This window comes from Amblyomma mixtum, chromosome 10 (assembly GCF_055824585.1).
Source record: "Amblyomma mixtum isolate Tamu chromosome 10, ASM5582458v1, whole genome shotgun sequence".
Lineage (NCBI taxonomy): Eukaryota > Metazoa > Arthropoda > Arachnida > Ixodida > Ixodidae > Amblyomma > Amblyomma mixtum.
In genome coordinates this window covers 107566443-107577346 of record NC_143021.1, presented here as the reverse complement: position 1 = coordinate 107577346, position 10904 = coordinate 107566443, and the positions used below count along the sequence as shown (strand labels likewise).

General features: G+C 50.1%; 1 pseudogene; it reads right to left on the bottom strand.

Moving 5' to 3' along the window:
* Positions 1-4488: 4488 nt before the first annotated feature.
* On the bottom strand, positions 4489-6382 carry LOC149326625 (uncharacterized; annotated as a pseudogene).
* Positions 6383-10904: the final 4522 nt, after the last annotated feature.

Genomic DNA, 10904 nt, shown 5'->3' with positions numbered 1-10904 from the left:
AAAGACATTTTAAAAAGGTCAGTCCGGCACCTGTATTCTTTAACTTTAAGTGAATGATCTCTACGTAAAGACACGTAATCAGGGTTGGCTATATATTTGGTTCTGTCTATTCCAGTTCTAGAATGAAATATATTATGAAATAATTTTAAACGCAGTACTTTCCTACTTTTTTGAAGTGAGTCCCAACCCAAAGATTTCTTCGCGCTCGTTACACTAAAATATCGCCCATAGTTATTGAAAACAAAACGAACAGCCAAATTCTGAACTCTTTCTAGCTTTTGAACGTCAAGCAAGGTTTTCGGATCCCAGACTGTGCAAGCATACTAAAGTATGCTTCTAACGTTTGTATTATACAGCAGTTCTTTAGTCTTTAAAGGGAAAAGTTTAGCGTTACGTCGCAGGAAACCTAAAACACGACAGGCTTTGGCAGTAACGAAATGCACGTGACGATGCCAAGACATTGAACTTGTTAAATATACACCAAGATATTTAAATTCCAACACTGAAAGCAGTCTGCTATTATTTATGTTATAAGTGAAAATATGGGGAACCTTCTTTTTAGTGAAACACATATGTACAGATTTTTGTAAGTTAATATGCATTCCCCAGTTCTCACACCACTGGGCCACTTTACATAAATCCTGTTGTAATGCACCGCAGTCACTTTGATCGTTAATAATTCTATACAATACACAATCGTCCGCAAAAAGACGCATGTATGAAGAAATACCTGAAAAGATGTCATTCATGTAAATTATGAACAGTAATGGGCCCAAGACGGATCCCTGAGGCACCCCTGATGTTACAGCCACCTCATGCGATTGTTTCCCGTTGACAACAACACATTGACGCCTAACGCTCAAATATTCCTTTATCCACCTAATAACGTTCTCATTTATGTTGTACCAGTATAATTTTTGTATTAATAAGGCATGTGATACAACGTCAAAGGCCTTCCTAAAATCTAGAAAAATACAGTCAACAGAATATCCCTTATCTAAAGTACTTGACAGGTCATGTACAAATTCGGTAAGCTGGGTGACACACGAGTAACCACTGCGAAAGCCATGTTGATTAGTATTTAATAATGAATGTATACTAAGATGATTCATAATACTAGTATAAAACACATGCTCTAAAACTTCGTTCACTCCCACATTCCTCCCTTCCCGTTGCGGTGAGGTTCAGGTGTCCCCCGAGATATGAGAGACAGATACATTTCCTTTCCTCAAAAACCAATTTACCGACGAGCAAGGCGTAGAGCCGAACGGGCGAAGGCGTTCTGTGGACTCCCTCGCAGCGTTGCAAGACGCTGGCGCGTTCCACTCTTAGATGCAAAGCTTAATGAGACAGGGTAAACCGCATCTTTCCCATGTATTTTGGGGCATACTGTGGTGCACTTTTCTCAGCAACTGATAAAGAGAGCAGCAAGATATTTACCTCATTTTGTTCAGAATTTCATCTTCTAGCTACTGTACCAAAATCATTTTAGTATGCGAGAAATGAAATTATTTGTGATTTTTTTTACTTCCTACACCCTAATTTGTCCAAATTTTGTATATTTTTTATTTTAAAACAAACAGTGTTATTTGCACGCTGATAATTCTGGTACAGTAAATTGCCACATATACGTACTGTATACACAGAAACAATCATCTTGATATCTATTGCCATTTCGAGAATAATGGTACCGATGTAACAAAAAGTCTTGCTTTGAGAAAACTGAGTTTAAAGTAAAAACCTTCTATCCCTAGATTTCGACTTAGCCAACTCATTTTGACCAATTTATTCAGCAGGCACCAGCTGCATAGTCATCATCTAGGTCAGCTTGGGGCTTCTTTTCCTGCCCTTTAGCTTTTCGTGCCTGTTTTGTCACTTGCTCCGTAGCTCGATCAGCAAAGTAAACTCGACACCGATCGACTTGCTTCAGCCAGCGGACTGTGTTGCTGCCCGGACTGAAATCGCATGCCTCAAGAACTTTAGTTCTTGCGATGGCGCCACCATTGAAGGTCAGAAGAGCATCTAATGTAGCAATTTTCAATGTCTGTAGGCCCGCAAAGACATTTGTTTGAGCACACTCCCATACGACATTGTTGAAGGACTCGTTTGGTTTCTGGATGGTTGCCAGAAAGCTTGGATGGTTGCCAGAGAGCTTGGATGGTTGCCAGAGAGCTTTCTCATGCAGCTAAATTCAGTAACATTTCGAGTTTTTTTAGTTTTTAGTAAAAACGGAGAAAACACATCGCTCGTAAAGGGGGTGTGTCGCTGACCGCTTTGCTTTCAAATAGCATTTTCAGGTTGATATAAATTGCACGGAATGAAGTGTGATACATCAAACGATGCAGAAAAGAATGTGATTTCATATTTAGCAAAAAACTAGAAATTGATATTTTTCCGATTTTTTGCTTACCCTGTCCCCTTAACATCTTAACCACACATCAGTGACACAAGCAACAACACCGCGCTTAACGCTTTCGCCTCACCGCACTTTAGGTCAACAGAGTGCCCCCCTGAATTTCTTTTTCTTTGTAGTTAATAGTCTTGAGAAATTATGAGAATTAATTATTCCCCTTGTTTTCACATAAATACGCTGGAACGGTCTAGTCGATTCAAAGCTTCAGGAGGCCTGCAGGACGCAGAAAACGGCGGGTAATAGGAGGAGCACGATCGAAGAGCTGATGGTGAAATAACTTCCGCAGTGTTCGGCTATGAATGCATCACATTATCGTATGAGAGTCGGATAAGGGGCGGGTACTCTAGCTGTTGACTCATTTCATGTGCATAGTGCGGCAACAAGTGTCAGTATACTTTATATATATATATATATATATAAGAGATAACAAAATCTTTAAGGCAACTGATTAAAAATATATGAAGTTGGGACAGTCACATTGAAAAACTTAACATATTTATTCAACGTTTCGACCAGGGACTGGTCCTTTTCAAGAATGATCATACAGTGCATGGAAGGGTCTTCTTATAGTAGTGAACATGGCACAGACAGGGCTTTTTTTAAATTTAATATTTAAATCTAAATTTAACACCTTGTCTGCTGGAATTAATGAAAGCCCTGGCAAACTCTCCTGCCTTTCTGGCTAAATCTTCCTGCAATGTTTTGTTTGTTTGTTTTTCTTTTCCTTGTGAACTCTTTTGCATCGAAAATATTGTTTCTTAAATCTACTATGATGACAGTTGCATAATGATTTGTTCTGTATTTAACACTTTCATTTCTAGTCGAGGTACTGACATTATTTTTGTGGTGGTTAAGCACGAATTCTGTGACGCTCGTCTCTCATGTGTATTCATCGCATTATTATCGTTTTGTTGTTGCTGATCACGGCGTTTGGGGAAACTGTTTCTTAGGACATTTTTTCACACTCTGAACTGTATTATTTTGGGCGCCTGTATTATCTCGCGTACCATTTGTACTTATTCTAATATTGTTGTTGTGTTATTCTTAAGCGGTGTTCCCTGTAATGAAATTTGCCTTTTTGGTACGCTTTCTGACACTCTGGTGCTGTATTTAACTTAATTTGTGGGCTTTTACGCATTTCCTGACATATGCTCTGCTAAAAAATGCTACAAAAGGGACACAATTTTGTGTGTATTCTCTGTATTCATGTCACCTCTGCGTGTGTGTGTTTTTGTTCCTTCCGCCCATCGCAGTGCCATTTTCTGTCTTTATTTATACTTTTTTTCTACTCCTGTAAAGAAGGAGCCTATCCATGCGGTTCTCATGTGCGACCCTCATGTGGTTTTGTTTCCTTCCGCCATCGCAGTGCCATTTTTTGTCTGTATTTATTCTTCTTTTTTTCTACTCCTGTAAAGAAGGAGCTTTCATTATGGTCTTCATATGCAACCTCATCTGGTTTTGGGGGTCCCCGTGCCACCGTGTGGAGACAATTAGCTCAGCCGCAACCTGTGCGTCCTTGTGCTTTCTTCTGGAGTCGCGCGGGGCCACACAGAGGCGGCTAGAGGCGATACTTACGCACACAATTGGCAGGCACTTCCCTTCTTTTGTTAACCACCCCCACGCTTTTTTTTCTTCCCCCAACTAGTCGCGTGCTCGCCCAGGCCCACCTCCTTCTTTCACCCCTTTCACGCGGCGCCTTTGCCGGCGCATCTTGGCGTTTGGTTTTCGTGTCTCGGCTGTGTTCCTCTTTCCCCTTTGATTTTTCTCATTTTTCTTTTTCGAGCCCTGTGTGTGCCATGTTCACTGCTATAAGAAGACCCTTCCATGCACTGTATGATCATTCTTGAAAAAGACCAGTCCCTGGTCGAAACGTTGAATAAATGTGTTAAGTTTCTCAATGTGACGGTCCCAGATTATTATATATATATATATTGTTACGGGACTGGAGAAACGCAGGATATATATATATATATATATATATATATATATATATATATATATATATATATATATATTGTAATGACTGACACCAAGACGCGCTGAGCTGAGCGTCCACTCGATTGCCTAGCCTGTCTTTAATCCCACTTCCTCGTCTTCCTCCGCCTGCTTCTTTCATCACGACTTCGTCTTTGCTGTCTCGGCATCACACTCGGCCACGACTGCGGACGCCCTGTTGATTGTAGGCCGCGTCGCACCCAGACCTCGTTGTCGTACACGCGGCCACTCGCCTCGCCCCGCTTCAGCAGCCGCTCCTTCATGGTCTCGTCCTTCACTTCGACGTAGAGCAGGTTGGTGCACTTGCACACCTCAGCCTCGAAGCGGTCACCCTGCTCGGTGTTCCTGGGGTAACCGTCAATAAGGAACCTTTGGCTGTCGCCACGCTCTTCCTCATTGCTCCTTTCAGCAGCTGCAAGACCGTGACCAGTGGGACGAGCTCACCCTTCGTCATGATCTCGTTCATCTCCTTGCCCAGGTCGCTGCCGGACTGCACCTCCGCCCGCTGCAGGTCACCGGAAGAGATGTGCGTGAAGCCGTAGTTGGCCGCTATCTACTCGCATTGGGTACCCTTGCCGCAGCCGGGGCCGCCGAAGACAAACACGACGGGGAGCTTGAGTTTTAGAGGCCCGTCCATTGGCGTCGGAGTAGGGGGAGGAGCAGGGGAGCAGGCCTGGCTGGAGGCGGAACTTCCTCAGCCTTCTCATCTGGTTCTTCTTCTTCTTCTTCTTCTTCTTCACCTCATTATAATGGCACATACCCACGGGGGGGGATTGGCCAAGGTGTAGTGGTATACATAAGAAAATTTTCATAGGATCTGGTTCTTTTCTGCTCCACTTTCTTTTCTTCTTCTTTCTCTTCTTTCTCTTCTTTCTTTTCTTCCTTCTTTTCCTCTTGGCCTTTCTGATCATGAACAGGCCGTCCATATCATCGTAGGCATCCCTGACATAGGCGCCGCGAAGTCGTCCGCTGGTGGATCGGCGTGGAGGGCCGCGGCAGACCAGGACAGTACCTGGACAGTTGCAGGCTCTCGACCGTGTCCCTGCGAGGTCGTCATGCAAGGTGGTGTGTTCGAAGCTGCGTCGACGCATCAAGGGCGACGCCGGTGGTGGACTATCTTCTCGATTCTCATCAAGCTGCCTGCCCTGATGCAGCCTCTCTCTAACGGGAGGGGACGTGGGAGCATCCAATCCTCGTTCGATTTGGAACATTAGGAGGCGCGATACTGATGACCCGCTGCCGACCCTGGAACCCGTAGAAGGCGGCAGCCGCGAACGGCCTACTGGTAGCCTGCGTCCGGAGCGGGACCCGGAAGTTGCTGGCTGCCGAGCAGGTGGCACTGGAGGGGTCCGCTTTCCGCTGAGGGCCTCGTAACCCTCGTCGATGCGGTCCACTTCGCGGAAGTCCACGCTGGAAACAGGCTGGCGCCGGATTTTGTTGTCTGGGAAAATTGGCTCATGAAACTGACGTCCCGGCAGCAGGGGACGCGGTTGTCCTGGAGTGGCCGTCATCCGTTGAGGCGGCAACCCAGGCGACCGCACTCCAGGCGGCATGCTACCCAGGCTATTACTGTTCGGACTTGAGCATCCGATGACGCTGCTGATAGCCACTGAGCCCGGAGCCGCCGTCACCGAGCTGGCGAAGCACGGGTGCCGTGGCGAAGCTGGCGTCATGAACCCAGCACTGCCTGCAGGAGGCGGCTGCGCCGCGGGCCGACCGAAGCGGTGTCCATCATGCGTCGATGCCGGAATGTTGGGATGCCTCATCGGTCCATGAGACGGTTCCCGAGACATCAGCGGGGACGGTGGCACTGCTGAGACGGAGCCCGCGCTCCCGATGGAATTGGGAGGAGCGCTGGTTGCATTTTGGCCGGGAACTGCCGACACCTCGGCGAGCGAGGCGGTCATCTGAGAGCGGTGCACCACGGAGGACGCGTATCCGCTCGTCGGCTGCGGTGACTGCGGTGGCGGACTGACGATTGTGTTCGAGCCGACCCGCCGATATATATATATATATATATATATATATATATATATATATATATATATATATATATATATATATATATATGTATGTATAGTAGTAGAAGACGTTTATTCGGCCAAAATTTACAGGCCGAGCATATCGACCGCCTGGGCGACCAGAAGTCGCTGCTCTTCCTCCCTTTCAGCGCAAAGCCAGTCAAGCCAGGTGGTGATGGATAAAGAAGGTGGGGGGTAGGAACCCGACTGCTGAGCAGCGGGGCAATAGAAGAGGCAATGGGCAAGGTCCGCATAGATACAGGGGCAGTTGGGACAGGAAGGGTCCGATCGATAGCGATAGAGAAAGAGGCGAGACGGGGTGATGATTGCATTCATTTGAACGTGCCGAAGAAGGCGAGCCTCCGGCACTGTGAGTGATGGATGAGGGGGAGGGTAAAGGCGTTTGTCGAGGCGGAGCTCGAGGTAGACCTCTTTTATGGTGCGGCGAAGGGTGAGTCTCCCACCGTCCTCCGAGGGCTTGGGCCAGGGGATCAACGGTGCCCGGAAAAGTGTGTCACGGGCGAGCTGATGAGCCAGCTCATTGCCGTCAATCCCTGAATTCCCAGGGACCCAGCGGAGGAAAACGATGGAAGGCTGCAAAGCGGAGACCGCTCGTTCGACCTCCTGTTGAAGAGAAGGGGTTAGGGTGCGTTTCTGTATGTGGTGTATAGCGGCTTGTGAGTCTGAATAGACTGTGTACTCTTGAAGAGAGGGAAGGAGGGCAAATGACTGGAGGGCATGCGCAATGGCGAGGACCTCGAGGGACAATGCATCCGGAGGGCGTAGAAACGGCCCGCTGGTGTGAGTTTCAGGAGCGGAGAGGTGGGGGTGGTACAGGGCGTAGCCGCAGGAACCTCGAGGAGCCACGAAGGAGGCATCCGTGTAAGCTACACCCTGGGTATCAAAGAGAGGGGAATGGTGCTGTGCGGCCGCATGACGACGGCCGGCGTGCAGAACGGGGGACATGTTGGACGGAAGGGGGAGGATCCGAAGATTGGGAGCCGGGGTGGGAATAGGAGAGGTAAACGGGGCGCAGGGAATGGGCGAGATACCCGCTTGAGTCAGTAACCACTGACCCTGACGGGTAAGGGAAAGCCGGGCAATCTGCGAGTCATGATGGAGAGAGAGCAGAGAACGGAGAGGATGAAAGAGGCCTGTTGCAAAGATCTTTGCAGTAGAGGTAGTGATAGGGAGGTTGAGAGCTGCCTTGTAGAGGCCCACAAGGGCAGTCTCAAGAGCGTTAAGTTGAGTCTGATTGAAGGAAACGTAGGGTGCAAAGTACAAGACCTTGTTGAGGGCCAGCGCGTGGGCAACTCGGCACGCATGAGCCTCGTGGAGACCTGAGCGCCGAGTGACCACGCGCCGCAGGAGGTGAGTTACGGAGTGGCAGGTGGTGACAGCACGGTGGAGGGCTTGCACGTTCTTGGCTGCATGCAAAGGAAAGCCAAGAACTTTGCACTGCGTGACGACAGGAATGGGAGAGCCAGAAAGATGGAGAGAGACGAATTGGTTGTGTGAGCGCTGGTATGAGGAATGGTTGAGGAGAAGGAGCTCGGATTTTTCAGGAGCAGGAGAGAGGCCAGCAGTGGTGAGAAAGGAGTCGATGAGATCTAGGCCACGTTGCAGGGTGTCCTGTACGTGACCGGGAGAGCCAGACGAACACCAGAGAGTGATGTCATCGGCGTAAAATATATGATGCAGGTCGGGAATTTCAGCTAGCTGTAAGGCGAGAGGGGCCATAGCAAGATTGAAAAGGGTAGGAGAGAGAACAGCACCTTGAGGAGTGCCTCGGCTGAGGTTGTGGGGGTCGGACAGATAGGTGTCGACTCGAAAGCGAGCGACACGTTTAGAGAGGAATGAGCGGATATAACAGTACATGCGGGAGCCACAGTCTAGGGAGGAGAGTTGGGAAAGGATGTGGTCGTGGCAAACACCGTCGAAGGCCTTGCGAACATCGACGGTCACAAGTGCGTGAATTTGAGTGGGGGTAGGTGACAGAAACGTGTGCTGGAGAACTAGAAACATGTCCTGTGCACATACGTGGCGTCGGAAGCCGATGAGAGAATGAGGGAAGAACTCCCTCGTCTCGAGAAAATTAGAGAGGCGAGTCAGGGCCATTCGCTCAAGGGTCTTACCAACACATGATGTCAGGGAGATTGGGCGGAGGTTAGAGAGAGAGGGAGGCTTGCCCGGCTTTGGAATCATAGAAATGAGGGAGGAGGTCCAGGAGCTGGGCAGGCAGCCGCTGTCCCATGCATCATTGTAGGTTTTAAGGAGGAATTCTTTGGCGCAGTCAGGAAGGTTGCGAAGTGTGGTGTATGTAATGGCATCCTCACCGGGAGCCGAGCGTGTAGCATTAGCAGCCAGAGCCGATTCGAGCTCCCGGAGAGTGAAGGATTGGTCCAGATCGGGGTTAGGTCCACCGCAGTACACCGGGTAGGAGGGTGCCAGAGGGGGCGGGAGATAGAGAGAGGCGAGCTGATCAAAAACATCGGAGGGAGTTCCTTGAGTGAGGGCTTTAGCTAGAGTGGGAGCAAGGGCAGGCTTAGTGCCAAGGAGGGATTTGAACAGAGACCATGTGGATCGCGAGTGCAATGCAGAGTCAAGACGGTCACAAAGAGCACTCCAACGAGAGTGCTCGAGTGAGGCGCAGTGGGCGACGATCTCGGCCCGCAGAGCAGTGATCCGGGAAGAAAGTTGGGCATTGTGGGGTTGGCAGCGGAAGGAGCTTTGAAGACGTTTACGGCGACGCCATAAACGGAGTAGGTGAGGATCTGGGTCTGGGACTGGGTGACAAGAGCGAACACGACGGCTACTGGACGTGAGCGCTGCAGTGATGCGCGACGTCCAGTCGTCGTAGGATTGAAAGGAGTCAGAGGAGAGATTAGCGCGGAAGGCGTGCCAGTCAGTATGAGTGACCGGATGACTTCGAGGGATGTGGGAAAGAGAGGTGGAAATGTGGACAAGATAGTGGTCACTGAGAAGAGTTTCGACTGTCACTTGCCAGTGAAATGAAAGTGAACCCCGAGAGAAAGTGAGATCGGGTGTCGTGGGACGCTGTGAGGCAGTGCCCGCTCGAGTAGGGGAGCCAGGAGTATTGAGAAGGGTGAGGTGGCGTTCCTGGGCCAGACAGTGGAGGAGGCGACCGGGTTTGATGGTTTGAGGGTAGCCCCAGAGTGTGTGAGGGGCATTAAAGTCACCACCAAAGAGGAGATGGGAGTTAGAAGGAAGAGAGTGAAGGAACTTGCCCAGGGCGGAAAATAAAGAGGAGGTAACAGGGGGGTTGTAGAAAGACAAAAGGGCGAGTGAGACGCGGGAAGAAGGGTGGTAATAGACCACACCAACGAAATATTTAAGAAGGACGGAGGGGATATCAAGTGGCTCCACGAGCACGTCACTACGTACATAAATAGACGCAAGTGGTGTGGCCGTAGCGGCATGGTAGGCGCGGTAGCCTGGGACAGTGCGGGCCGTCCGGGTCTCCTGGAGAAGGAGAAAATGGGGCAGGGAGGGGCGGGCGAGTAGATACTGGTGGAGGGGGGTCTTATTATGGCACAGATTTCGGCAGTTCCACTGCACAATCTCGAGGTCCTCGCCAAAAGCCATTATGATAGTGCAGAGGTAGAACTTCGTGAGGGTACGCGTTCCTTCTTTTTGGCCGGGGGCAGTGACTCATGCAGGGATTGGAGCGTAGAAGTGAAGGATTCTAATTGTTTGGATTGTGCTTGGAGGGTGGTAAGAATCTGCAGAACCGATGTCTCTAGCTGAACCAAGCGAGTGTGGTGTGCCTGTGTGGTGGTCTCGAGAAGATCAGCCAAATGGGCGACCTGGGCGGTGGAGGAGGGAGTGGTGAGTGTGGCAAGGTGCTCATTTAGCTTGGTAAGCTGGGAGGTAAGAGAGGAGGTGGTTGTCTGGAGGGTTTGGGTCAAGGCGTGGATCTGTTGTTGTAGGTCGTGGGAAATTCGCTGTTGCTCTCGCTGCTGGCGTTCCAGCATAGCGAGCCGGAGGTCGAAGGAGCGGCTCTCGTCAGTCAGGGATGGAGAGGGTGGTGCAGTGGAAGAGACGCTGGAAAGGGACGCTGGAACCGAGGAGCCTTTAACTTTGGCGGCGTAGGAGCCTGGTGGTGACGTGACCGGAGCTGACGGAGGTTCATGATTAGAGGAGGAGGAGGGGGTGGGTTGCGTGGCCCGGCGCAAAGCTAGGCGTCGTAGGTACGCAGCTTTGGCACACTCGCGTTGTTTACCGAGAAGAAAGGGGCAAGTGGGGTCGAGGGAGGAGTGGGTGTTTACCTGGCAATGAACGCACCAGGGCTGGGCACATACATGAGCGGAAGGGTCGGCGGGTAGAGGAGCAGCACAGCGGCGGCACTTTGCCGGAACGCTGTGCTGTGGACACTGGTGGGCGCGGTGTCCAAGAGCGAGACAACGGGTGCAGGTGGGAGGCTTAGGCTTATGGGGACGGCACCGGAAGGCAAC